This window comes from Epinephelus fuscoguttatus, linkage group LG9 (assembly GCF_011397635.1).
Source record: "Epinephelus fuscoguttatus linkage group LG9, E.fuscoguttatus.final_Chr_v1".
Taxonomy (NCBI): domain Eukaryota; kingdom Metazoa; phylum Chordata; class Actinopteri; order Perciformes; family Serranidae; genus Epinephelus; species Epinephelus fuscoguttatus.
Genome location: NC_064760.1, coordinates 27,979,512 through 27,989,381, shown reverse-complemented (window position 1 = coordinate 27,989,381; position 9,870 = coordinate 27,979,512). Strand labels below are relative to the sequence as shown.

At 39.9% G+C, this 9,870-nt stretch overlaps 1 protein-coding gene across 4 annotated transcripts in view; it reads right to left on the bottom strand.

The window, feature by feature from the left end:
* The window catches only part of frmpd3 (FERM and PDZ domain containing 3), a 109,667-nt gene that overhangs the window by 20,544 nt on the left and 79,253 nt on the right, over positions 1-9,870 (bottom strand). The window lies entirely within an intron of this gene.

Below are 9,870 nucleotides of genomic sequence, written 5' to 3'. Positions count from 1 at the left end.
ATTTTCTGTGTTGAAACCACAACTTATCAAAGCACAACTTGGAACATTGCTGCACAGAAAAATAAAATCATAGATGTGAAGGTGGAAAATGTAACATTTAAGATTACAATCTCAGACGCCTTCCAGTGTCAACAAGTTGCATTTCACTCTTCATAAGGTTCTGTGTCGTAGTGGAAAAAAAAAATGCACAAGATAGAGAAAAAAAATGTAGACATTTGCGTTGCTAAAAGCATCTGACATTTGAGGCCTGCATTTAGAAAAACTCCAATTATCAACGCCCTATGTAAGACATTAAGGTCTCTGAGTCTGCCAGCCTTTCCCAGTGTGGACCAAGCTACTGCTGTTAACCACACATGCTCTTTTACAGATGCCTGTGTGGGAGGCAGTGAAAGCAAGATTACTGAAAGACTGAGTGCGAGTGTGTATGCGGCACGTGGGTTTCTGTGTTTGTGGCAGAAAAATGACTGAACAACAAAAATGGATGAAAATGACTGTATGAGGGGAAAGAGAGCCAGATATTTAGGCTAATATCTGTGATCTGGGACTCGCGTGATTGCTGACTAAAGATGAGACACTGATTGTGATGTTAATGTTGCAGATGGGCTAAAACAGAGAGAGACGCAGAGAATGAGCACGGCAGCACTGTTGATTATTATGCAGGGATACACTCTTGAGAGCAAATACCTTTCTGAGTGCCACAGGCAGAGAACAAACTGTCAGAAACAGGAGGCTGAGTCATATTCGTCAGTAGTTCAGATTCATATTCTTGTCACTTGTTGTTTCTGATAACAGTGGCTTATGGGGGGGCATGGCTCATTTACAATTCCAGCGATGCATTACTGATCTCTACCTTGTATCATGGTATCAGATGAGGCTTGATGCATTGTAGATAGGCTTCATATTGAGCCCAGTCCATGACTTAAAATCCATTATGTGACGTGTGCTTTGAATTTCAATTATGCTAATCATTTAAAAAGATTAGATTTGAATAAAAATCTCTGTATTCAACATTCAGCTGACTTACAAAGGATCATCTGTCTGTATCAAAGGTGCACAGCAGTGACAAACGGCGCTGCACCAGCTGGTTCTGCCTCCAAAAAGGATTAGATGTTTTTGATTGAGGATGATTATTTTCTCCTTTGATTCTCCCAATGGATTCTGACAGTGCACTTTCTCTCCCCATTTATTCTCCGTCTTTCTGTCCCTCTAATGTCTTCCTCTTTCCGCCATCTGTCTCTCTCTCCAGTTGCTGGAAGGACGCTCATTCTGTTGGATCTTCAAGGAGGCGCCAGTGAATAGCCGTTCATCAGGTGTGTGTCATTTATGAATGTCAGTAACTCCTCAGTGCCTCTTCTCAAGTGCAGACGAGCCAAGATTTGACCTCACCAAGGAGGCTGTATAAATATCCCCATTGTCAATAGCCTGCACTTTCACTTCGTCCATTAGTCACAGAGCCTGTGTTGTATTCCGAGTCTTATTGTACACATCAAGATCAAAAATCAAAAAGCTGAAATATAGCTCAAAATTGTGCAGTGCCACCAACGTCATTGTTACACAAGGAAACATAACTGTTACTGAATCAGAAACAGAGGAACGCGTCCTCGTCTGTCTGTTTTCACCCTGTGGCGTGTGGATTTACAGCTTTAAATTCTTCACTTAATTTAGAGTTTTGACATTCAAAATAAGTGGTGAGGAAGAACTGAACAGAAGGGAGAGCGATGAAGGTAGCCGGGGGACACTGAAGCTTACACGTCTGCAAAGATAAACAGCCATTCAGCGGAGGGGCAGACCTTTTACTGAGAGAGGACGCCGAGGAATTCTGTCAAGAAATGATCCCCAAGGGCATCGGCAGGCCTGCCCGTTGCTATGGCTACGGCTCGCGGTAGCTTGTTGAGGCTCGGGTGGACAGAGGGATAGTGGGTGGATGAGAATAGTGATGTGGCCGCTCTCCGATCACCCCGCAGCCACTGTGGCCAGATGCCAACATTTCCTCGGGCACCAGAGGTCAGAGCATCACATACCTGCGCTCCTCCAGTGTCCCAGCATGCAGCAGCTCACCAGGCCTCAGGGTCCGCGCGCGAAGAATGACCTTTCACTTATTATCCTCCCAGGCCTGAATTATATCAGTGCTATCCTTAGCTCAGAGGGATGCTGCATTTCATACATCAACATCACTGAATAGTTTCAATTCCAGAGACAGTGAGGGTGTTCAGAAGTGACGGACAATGGTTGATCTATTGTTAAATCGCTTGACCAACTGAGTAACTAGTCTGTCAGCCAGTCAGTCAAGCAATTACTCAGTCTTTACACACCATTACTGTATAGCCAGCTTCTAGTTCTATTGGTACAGCTACACCAAGAGCTTAGTATCGGTACTCAATACCTTTTAAGGTATTGACCGAAACGAGCTAGTACCAAGTAGTATTGAAACTTCTCCAGTCAAACGATACCCGCACTCGATCCTTTTTGTGCCTACACATAGAAAAAACAACTGTTTGAATGGTTTGCTTGCAGCCAGTCACTGCAGGCATTGTTCAGTTCAGTTCAATGCGTTATTGGCCCACTTTTACAGCAGCTACAACCCATACAGTCTGCTGTGGTGATGCTGAGTGCAGTTCAGCATGCCAAGATGCCACCAAAATGTTGGAAAGTATGGCAGTAGGCATACTACAGTGTCTGGTGGCATTTTACGTAACCAAACGCTTCCATTCACGTAATGGGTATCGAATGAAGTAGAAAACAAGGTAACAAATGAAGTATTCTGTTGGTATCAGTATTATTTTAAGAGTACTGGAAGCGTAGTTTTTTCAACAATACCCAGCCCTAGCTACATTAGATACAACCCAATAAATCTTGAGAGAAATAAGGTTCATCATGTACTCCAAGAGATGCTGATGATACTCTGTGGTAATGCTGGAGGCTGTAGTTTGTGCTTTTACGATGTTTCTCATATTTTCAAAAAGAAATAAGTATGTCCACTTGTGGGAGTTTGATCTTCTAAACAGTATCAGATATTTTTAAAATGAGATCAGATCCTTTGACAGCCATCTTTGGCATAGTAGGAGAGGAAAATAAGAATCTTTCGAGATCTAAACTCAAAGTAACAAAATTTGGCACTTTATTAGCACGGAGGTTAATCCTTCCTCACTGGAAAAACTCACATCTACCGAGCTGCACTCAGTGGTTGAGGGAGGTGATGCAACAGCTCAAACTTAAGAAACTAATATTCACATTAGATTATCACTCCTGATAACTTTATGAGAATCTGGATTTTTGTAATATATAAAAGCTAGACCCCCCCCCCCCCCACACACACACACTTTATTGATAACTCCACATGAAGTAAGTCACATCCACAAATTTATTTTTTTTTTTTACACCTTGTAACCGATCATAATAGGATAGGCCCTGATTAGGCCTTCATCTTCTGCAACTGCCTGTTCTTTTAAAGCTTCTATGTGTATGTAGGTGTCTGTATATGTGTATACTTGTGCATATGTATACTTTTTTTTCTTTTGTAATGCTGTATAACAGTTAATATGTTGTTAAAATACCAATAAAAAATGTTAAACAAAGAGAAATAAGTATGATAAGCTGCATAAGTAATGTTTGCATATGAATCACTTTTCACTGATGTAGCTATGATGTGTACCTAATAATCTGGCAGCATAGTGTGTAATATAACCATAACCTTTAAACATGTCTACTGCAAAACCAGATAAGTCAAGAATAAGATCACATCAGGTAAAAACTCAGCTAAACAAATGGCAGACTTAAATACTTCTGTCTTGTTTCTCCTCTGTCTTACTCCTTCTCCTTTCCTCTCATGGGCAGATTGTCAGATTTAATAGAGAAATAAGTCTGAGATGAAATCCAGATTCCTTATGGCTAAAAAAGAGAAAAAAAAACCCTAATGGCCAAATGTTCTTTGTTTAATGTAATTACATAACTGAAGCGCATTCAGAAATGTTTTAAATGTTTCTGTGGGATTGAATTGCATTTTTTCTGACGAGCGTAACAGCCCACAGCTGCTGTAGCTACTGTGGAAACCGGATGGTCTCTGCAGGAAATTTGCCGTGAAAGACGGCAAATTAGTTTAGTCTGAGAGCAAAGATGAAGGACATCTTAGCCATTGTGAATACAAATAGTAAAGCCTGAAAGCTGCAGTCCTGTTCAGGAAAATTAGACATACCACTGAGAACCCTTGAGGAGAGGGTAAATAAGTTGCCTCTTCTGGAGCTGTCCTACATTATACTACACTTACAGTTCCTGCTGTCAGCCAACACATTTTGCTCAGCTGTTTTTCACTCGTGGCTTAATTTTCAATTCAATTTATTATCTGAATTGCACTTAAGTTGTTCTGTGGGAGTTTTTAAACCTTGTGGAAATAATTAGCACGATCCTTGGCTAGTAGTGGATGCTGCAGATGCTGAAGAGTGGTATATTTTATTGTGCATCTATCTCAGACCATATCAACCATGGAAAATATTATCTATTCAGAATTAATACAATACAATAATACAAAAAAGCCTCTATAAATCTCGCTGAGACCTTGAAGATGCTTAAAGAGGGTAGAGTTGGTTAACATTGTTAGCGTTTGATTATGTCTTACTCTCCACAACACATAGACACAAAACGTTGAGTGTGAATGTCACGGTCAGTGAACTAAGCATTTATAAATTTCATTAAATGCATTTACAGGGAATATCGTAGGAACATTTGAAGAAGCGTATGTAGCCTTTTATTGAAACGGCTAACTCATATGGAGGACACTCAGTCTGATAACACTGATTTATGCATTGAGGGTAAATAAATGCAACATTATTTCTGCTCATGCAACATAATTCAGACTCAATTAGTTTAGCCTATTCCCACATGCAGGGGCTGCGGCTTAGCCTTTTGGATGCTGCTTCTCGAATGTAAATTCTTAATTATGGTTTAATAGGAATTGAAGAGTCCATCCCAGTGACAATTAGCATAGCACTTCCACATGGCACTCTGAATTATGTGGCTATTTAGCCGGTTGATGCTTGAGGAATTTTCACTTATTTTACTGTTGCACTAATTGTTAATCTCTCTGATTAGATGCGTCGGGTAAATGCCTGAATTATAAATTGTAATTTGAATCAGAGATGGAATCAACTGCAGAAACTTGGGAGTTGCGCAGTGCTAATTGGAAATTGAGCGGAGTCATGAGTGAGTGTATGTTATTGGATCATTGCCTTGAGAAGCCAGACAATAGGTGAGTACTATTTCAGTAATTATTTATGATTATGTATTTATGCGTCTTATATCCTCAGACTGAAATAATTCACGACTAAATGATTCATGAACACAGGAATACATCAGCGTTGGCGCTGGCATTTTGTCAATTCAATCCCATCTTGCTTCTCCCTTGTGGAGTCTGCACTACTGAAGGTGTAAACTGCTCTGTTACTCAGTTTGTGGTGCTACCATACTAGAAAACTGCTCTTGGTTTTATTTGTTAGTAACAGCTGAAATTTCTCGACAACTAGTGGATAAACTTTTGTACAGACGTTCATAATCCTAAATCCTAAACACATTGGTGACTCCTTGACTTGACCAAAAGCATCATCTGTTCAAGATTTTATTTTTTCCAAATACTTTGATTCATGACCACATCCCAGTGAAATAATAACATTCACGTCAGCCTCAGCTACACTATATGATTATTGTTAATTAGCCGAGGTGTGCGGTTGAGTCATGTGACCTTGCCTGGAGTCAGACTTGAGTTACAAACTTAATGACTTTAGACTCCACTTGACAAAATCAAAAAAGACTTGAAACTAGACTTCGACTGTGACTTCACCTGGACTTGACCCTTTTGACTAAATAATACTCGATATTTTCACCCATTAAGTAAAAAGTGTGCCATAAGTCAATTAATTTCACTTCATTTTCTGAATCAACCAGCGGTAACGCTTCATTACCAGCAAAGTGACTCTTAATTCCCCAGATCCACTTTGTTTGAACCAACTCAACAGCATTTAATCAAGTTGCAGCAGAGAACAATGAAGAACAAATGTTATGTTAATGAGCCCTAGTTAAACAAAATGATACCGCGTATAAAAAGTATGTAGTGAACAACAAAAAACAAATTGCAGTATGCTAAACAAACAGAGTGGCAACAACATTTGAAGTTGCACAAATGCAATATAGCTAATGCTAAGCTAACATAAGCTTAATAGCCATCTAACCTTTTGACAAACGTGTTTTAACAACAACTAAAAAAATATTTATCTGTTGCTAAATGTCGTTACATTTGGTGAAGAACCAATTTTTGACACTTTTAGGACACAAAGCTGAAGTTTAGGACTTGGGACTTGATAGTGTTGACTTAGGACTTGATTGCAAAGACTTTAGACTTGTGACTTGCACAATAATGGCTTGGTCACACCTCTGCTAAGTGACAAATTTTAGCATGCTACCATAGTAAACATGTTAAACTTTATACCTGCAAAACATCAGCATGTTGGCATTGAACATGTGAGCATGGTAACGTTAGTATAACATTGCTCTGTGTAAGCACAGCCTTACAGAGCTGCTTGTGTGCATGTGCACTCTTGACATCCATTTTTATACATAAAGTATTTGACAGTGGTTAGTGTTTCATCCTGGTCAGATACACACAAACAAATAGTCAAACACAGTCACAAATGGTCTGTAGCTGTTCATAGAAGAAATATAACCCACATTGAAAATAAGTTTTTTTTGTGCCAATTAATTTATATCTAAAAACAAGTACAGTCAAAGTCACTATAGGGTAATGTGTTTCAGATGCAATTAGGAACTACAATCAATCAGAGCAATAGCATTTTCTTTGAGGCTTGACCAGGGTGAAGGGCTCAGTGATTAATTACCGCGACTGGAATACAGCCAGACAGTAAAAGAGGACAGTATCATTGGTGGGTGTCATGAAGACACAAGCAGTGGTGACTTTGCACAGTCAGACACACGTTGCACCCATGTACAAATCATTGTAGTCATCCTGAATTAAACACGTTCCCTCCCAGGAGTGCTTTATTGAACTGTGGTTCAAATGAGAAACAAAAAGTGAAGTGTGTTTTATCAGTGGTGACAAAGGTAACAGACATACTATATGTGGAAATTCACAGAATCACGATTAGGGTTGCGGCAGTATACCGATTTTAAGGTGTACTGTGATATGAAAATTGTCAGTTATCATAGAGTGTACATTTGCTTTTCTGTGGTATCTATCTACGGTATTTATCTACACTAAAAATGCAACTGCATGGAGAATCTCAACTTTATTGTAATTATTTTCCAAAGGGGGACTTGTTACACATACTTATATTAAAAAAATGGTTTCAAGATATATTTCTAGTAATAAAACATTTGTTCAACCAGAAATAACCCTTGTCTTTTCTTTCTTCTCTTTTTTAAATCCCTTTATTCACCAATTTGTGCATGCAAAAAAAGCAAAATAAGAATATGATCAAGCCAGCAGCAGTGTTGATTAGCTGATGTGTCAGTCAGACAGATTTACTCTATTGCTGAGGAGGAGGAGGTTATGGGAGAAAACTACAATGTAAGCAACTTGTTAATGCTTTAATCTGCGTCATGAGTCATGACAAGATGCATCCTCACCATGTCTGTAAATATTTGGGACCACAAACACTAGAAAAGATAACGCAGCATTGAGATGGTTGATCTTTCCGTTTCAGTAACTGCTATATCTAATTTTATATGCATATGTATATGAAGTCATGATGCATACTCATATTTCCCATTCAGTCGCTGAGAAATCCTCTGTCAAGCTAGACAACAGGCTGCCAACATTTCGTATCAAATGTAGCAAATCCTTGAATCTGCAAAAATCCTGTTAGGATTATGAAAGAGGCGACACAGTAATCTCCCAAGTGTACTGTGAAATGAGCCTTCCTGGACAAAGATACTCTGCCTGTCACATGTCTGGCCTCTAGGAAGCTGCAGACATGAAAGTCAATCTGGCAGCATGGTCACCACTGTCTTCAATCTGTTCTCAGTTGCTGGCTGTGATAAAAACCAAAATATTCGTGCTGTGCTTTTGAAAGGATTTGTGGTTTGTGACTCGTAGTGACAGACAGGCCTTTGCACTGAGAGAGCCAATCAAATGAAGCCATCGGCACCGGGCTTAATCCTCTCTGTCACTGCAGGCTGCCCCGGCCGGTCCCGCAGAAATCCTGCAGGACAACACAACCAATTTATTCTGTGGGGAAAGTGAGAGCTGATATATGAAAGTCAATCCTGAACATCCGTACTGATAAACTTCTCATTGTGTTTTTTATCTGCAGGATTGGATCATTTAAAACCTTAGGCAGTGCTTTGACTAAAATTGGAAGTGGCTGGCATTGCTTTTCCGTCTTTTTTCTTCTTCTGTCCTTCACCGTTACTATGCAGTTTTATTCAAATTCAGTCATATACTGTGCGATGCACCCTTTGACACTCGTGCATACACAGGCACATTTTTAGAAATTCACATTAACGATGATTCCTCATTGTATCTCACATCTAACCCCAGTTTTTCTCTCTCTTGCAGGTACACTCTTCAGCCAGCGCCTCTTATCCCTGCTACCAGGTAAACAATAAAAACTCTATCTCTATAAGCCTCACTTGACATGCTGGCTGCTTGCTTGTTCCACACAATTGTCATTCCTGTCATATGAAATACAGATACAGACACAAAGATTTGTGCAGCTGCAGGACCCATCCCTCTGTCTGTATCTGACTGTGTTCACCTGCTGGCCTGCCTGCCAGCGTGGCTGCATCCTCTCCTCTCTTCACACAAATAACCTCCCTGGTCGGGCCAGATGGCTTCCATTTAGAGTGCGCTCCTGACTGGTTTCTCACTTTCACTTTCTGAGCTTGTTGCCTACCTATACTGTGTCTCTCTGTTTAATCTTCCCGTCCCCCCCCTTCTCTGTCGCTGTCTGCCTATCCGTCTGTCACCACCTAGCCTCTCTACTTTAACAGCCAAAGCTGACTGGTTATTTGAAAATGGATTGTGGCTGTGGGCAAAAGCAACAGCTTGAGTGGTGATTGATGCGGAGAGGAGAGAGGGCATTGGCTCCATAGGCTGTAATTTGTGTGGAAAATGTCCGCTGAATGTTTACAGACAATTGAGTCAGTTGTTGAGCTCTCTACCTGTCTTGTTGTTTGTCAAACAATTAGCCACTTTCTTTATTTGCACTGCACTGTTCAGTGTTGGGCCAGCAGGCCTACAGGGATGGAATAGTTAACGAGGTTGTCACTCAGTGGAAAAAAAAAAAGGTTGTTAATGTCAGATGTTTACCAGCCTCACTAAAATGTGATTTTACAACCTCATGGGTGTGTACGCATGGCCACGCCTTCTTACAGTATCTGCTTATGTGTGTGTGGAGTTGCACAGTTGTGAGCATATGTTGATATGTAGATATGTAGATGTTGCCTTTTATATGCCCTGATGTAGGTCGAATAGATCGAAAGCTCGGCAATAAAGTGAGACACTGCATAGATGTAGGCGAGAGCTAGGTGATATGGCTAAAAAATGTTGTCATAATTAGAAAATGTTCATATCAGTCAGTACTGGAAATTATAATTGTGAAATCATCATTTCTTTCAACTTTAAAGGCTGATTTTTGCGCCTGAGGGGAAGATGAAAAAACTGTGTGATTAATTCTGGTTTTATTTATTCTTTATTGCCACAACATGACAAACACCTGTCAAACAGTGTAACATCTCACAAACCTGGGGTAGATATAAAACAATTACAATAAAATAATGTCAATAAATGAAACAATGAATAAACATTGAGTAAAGAAATCTTAATTCTGCAGGCAGTTTAAAACAGATAAAAAGAAAAATGTCAAC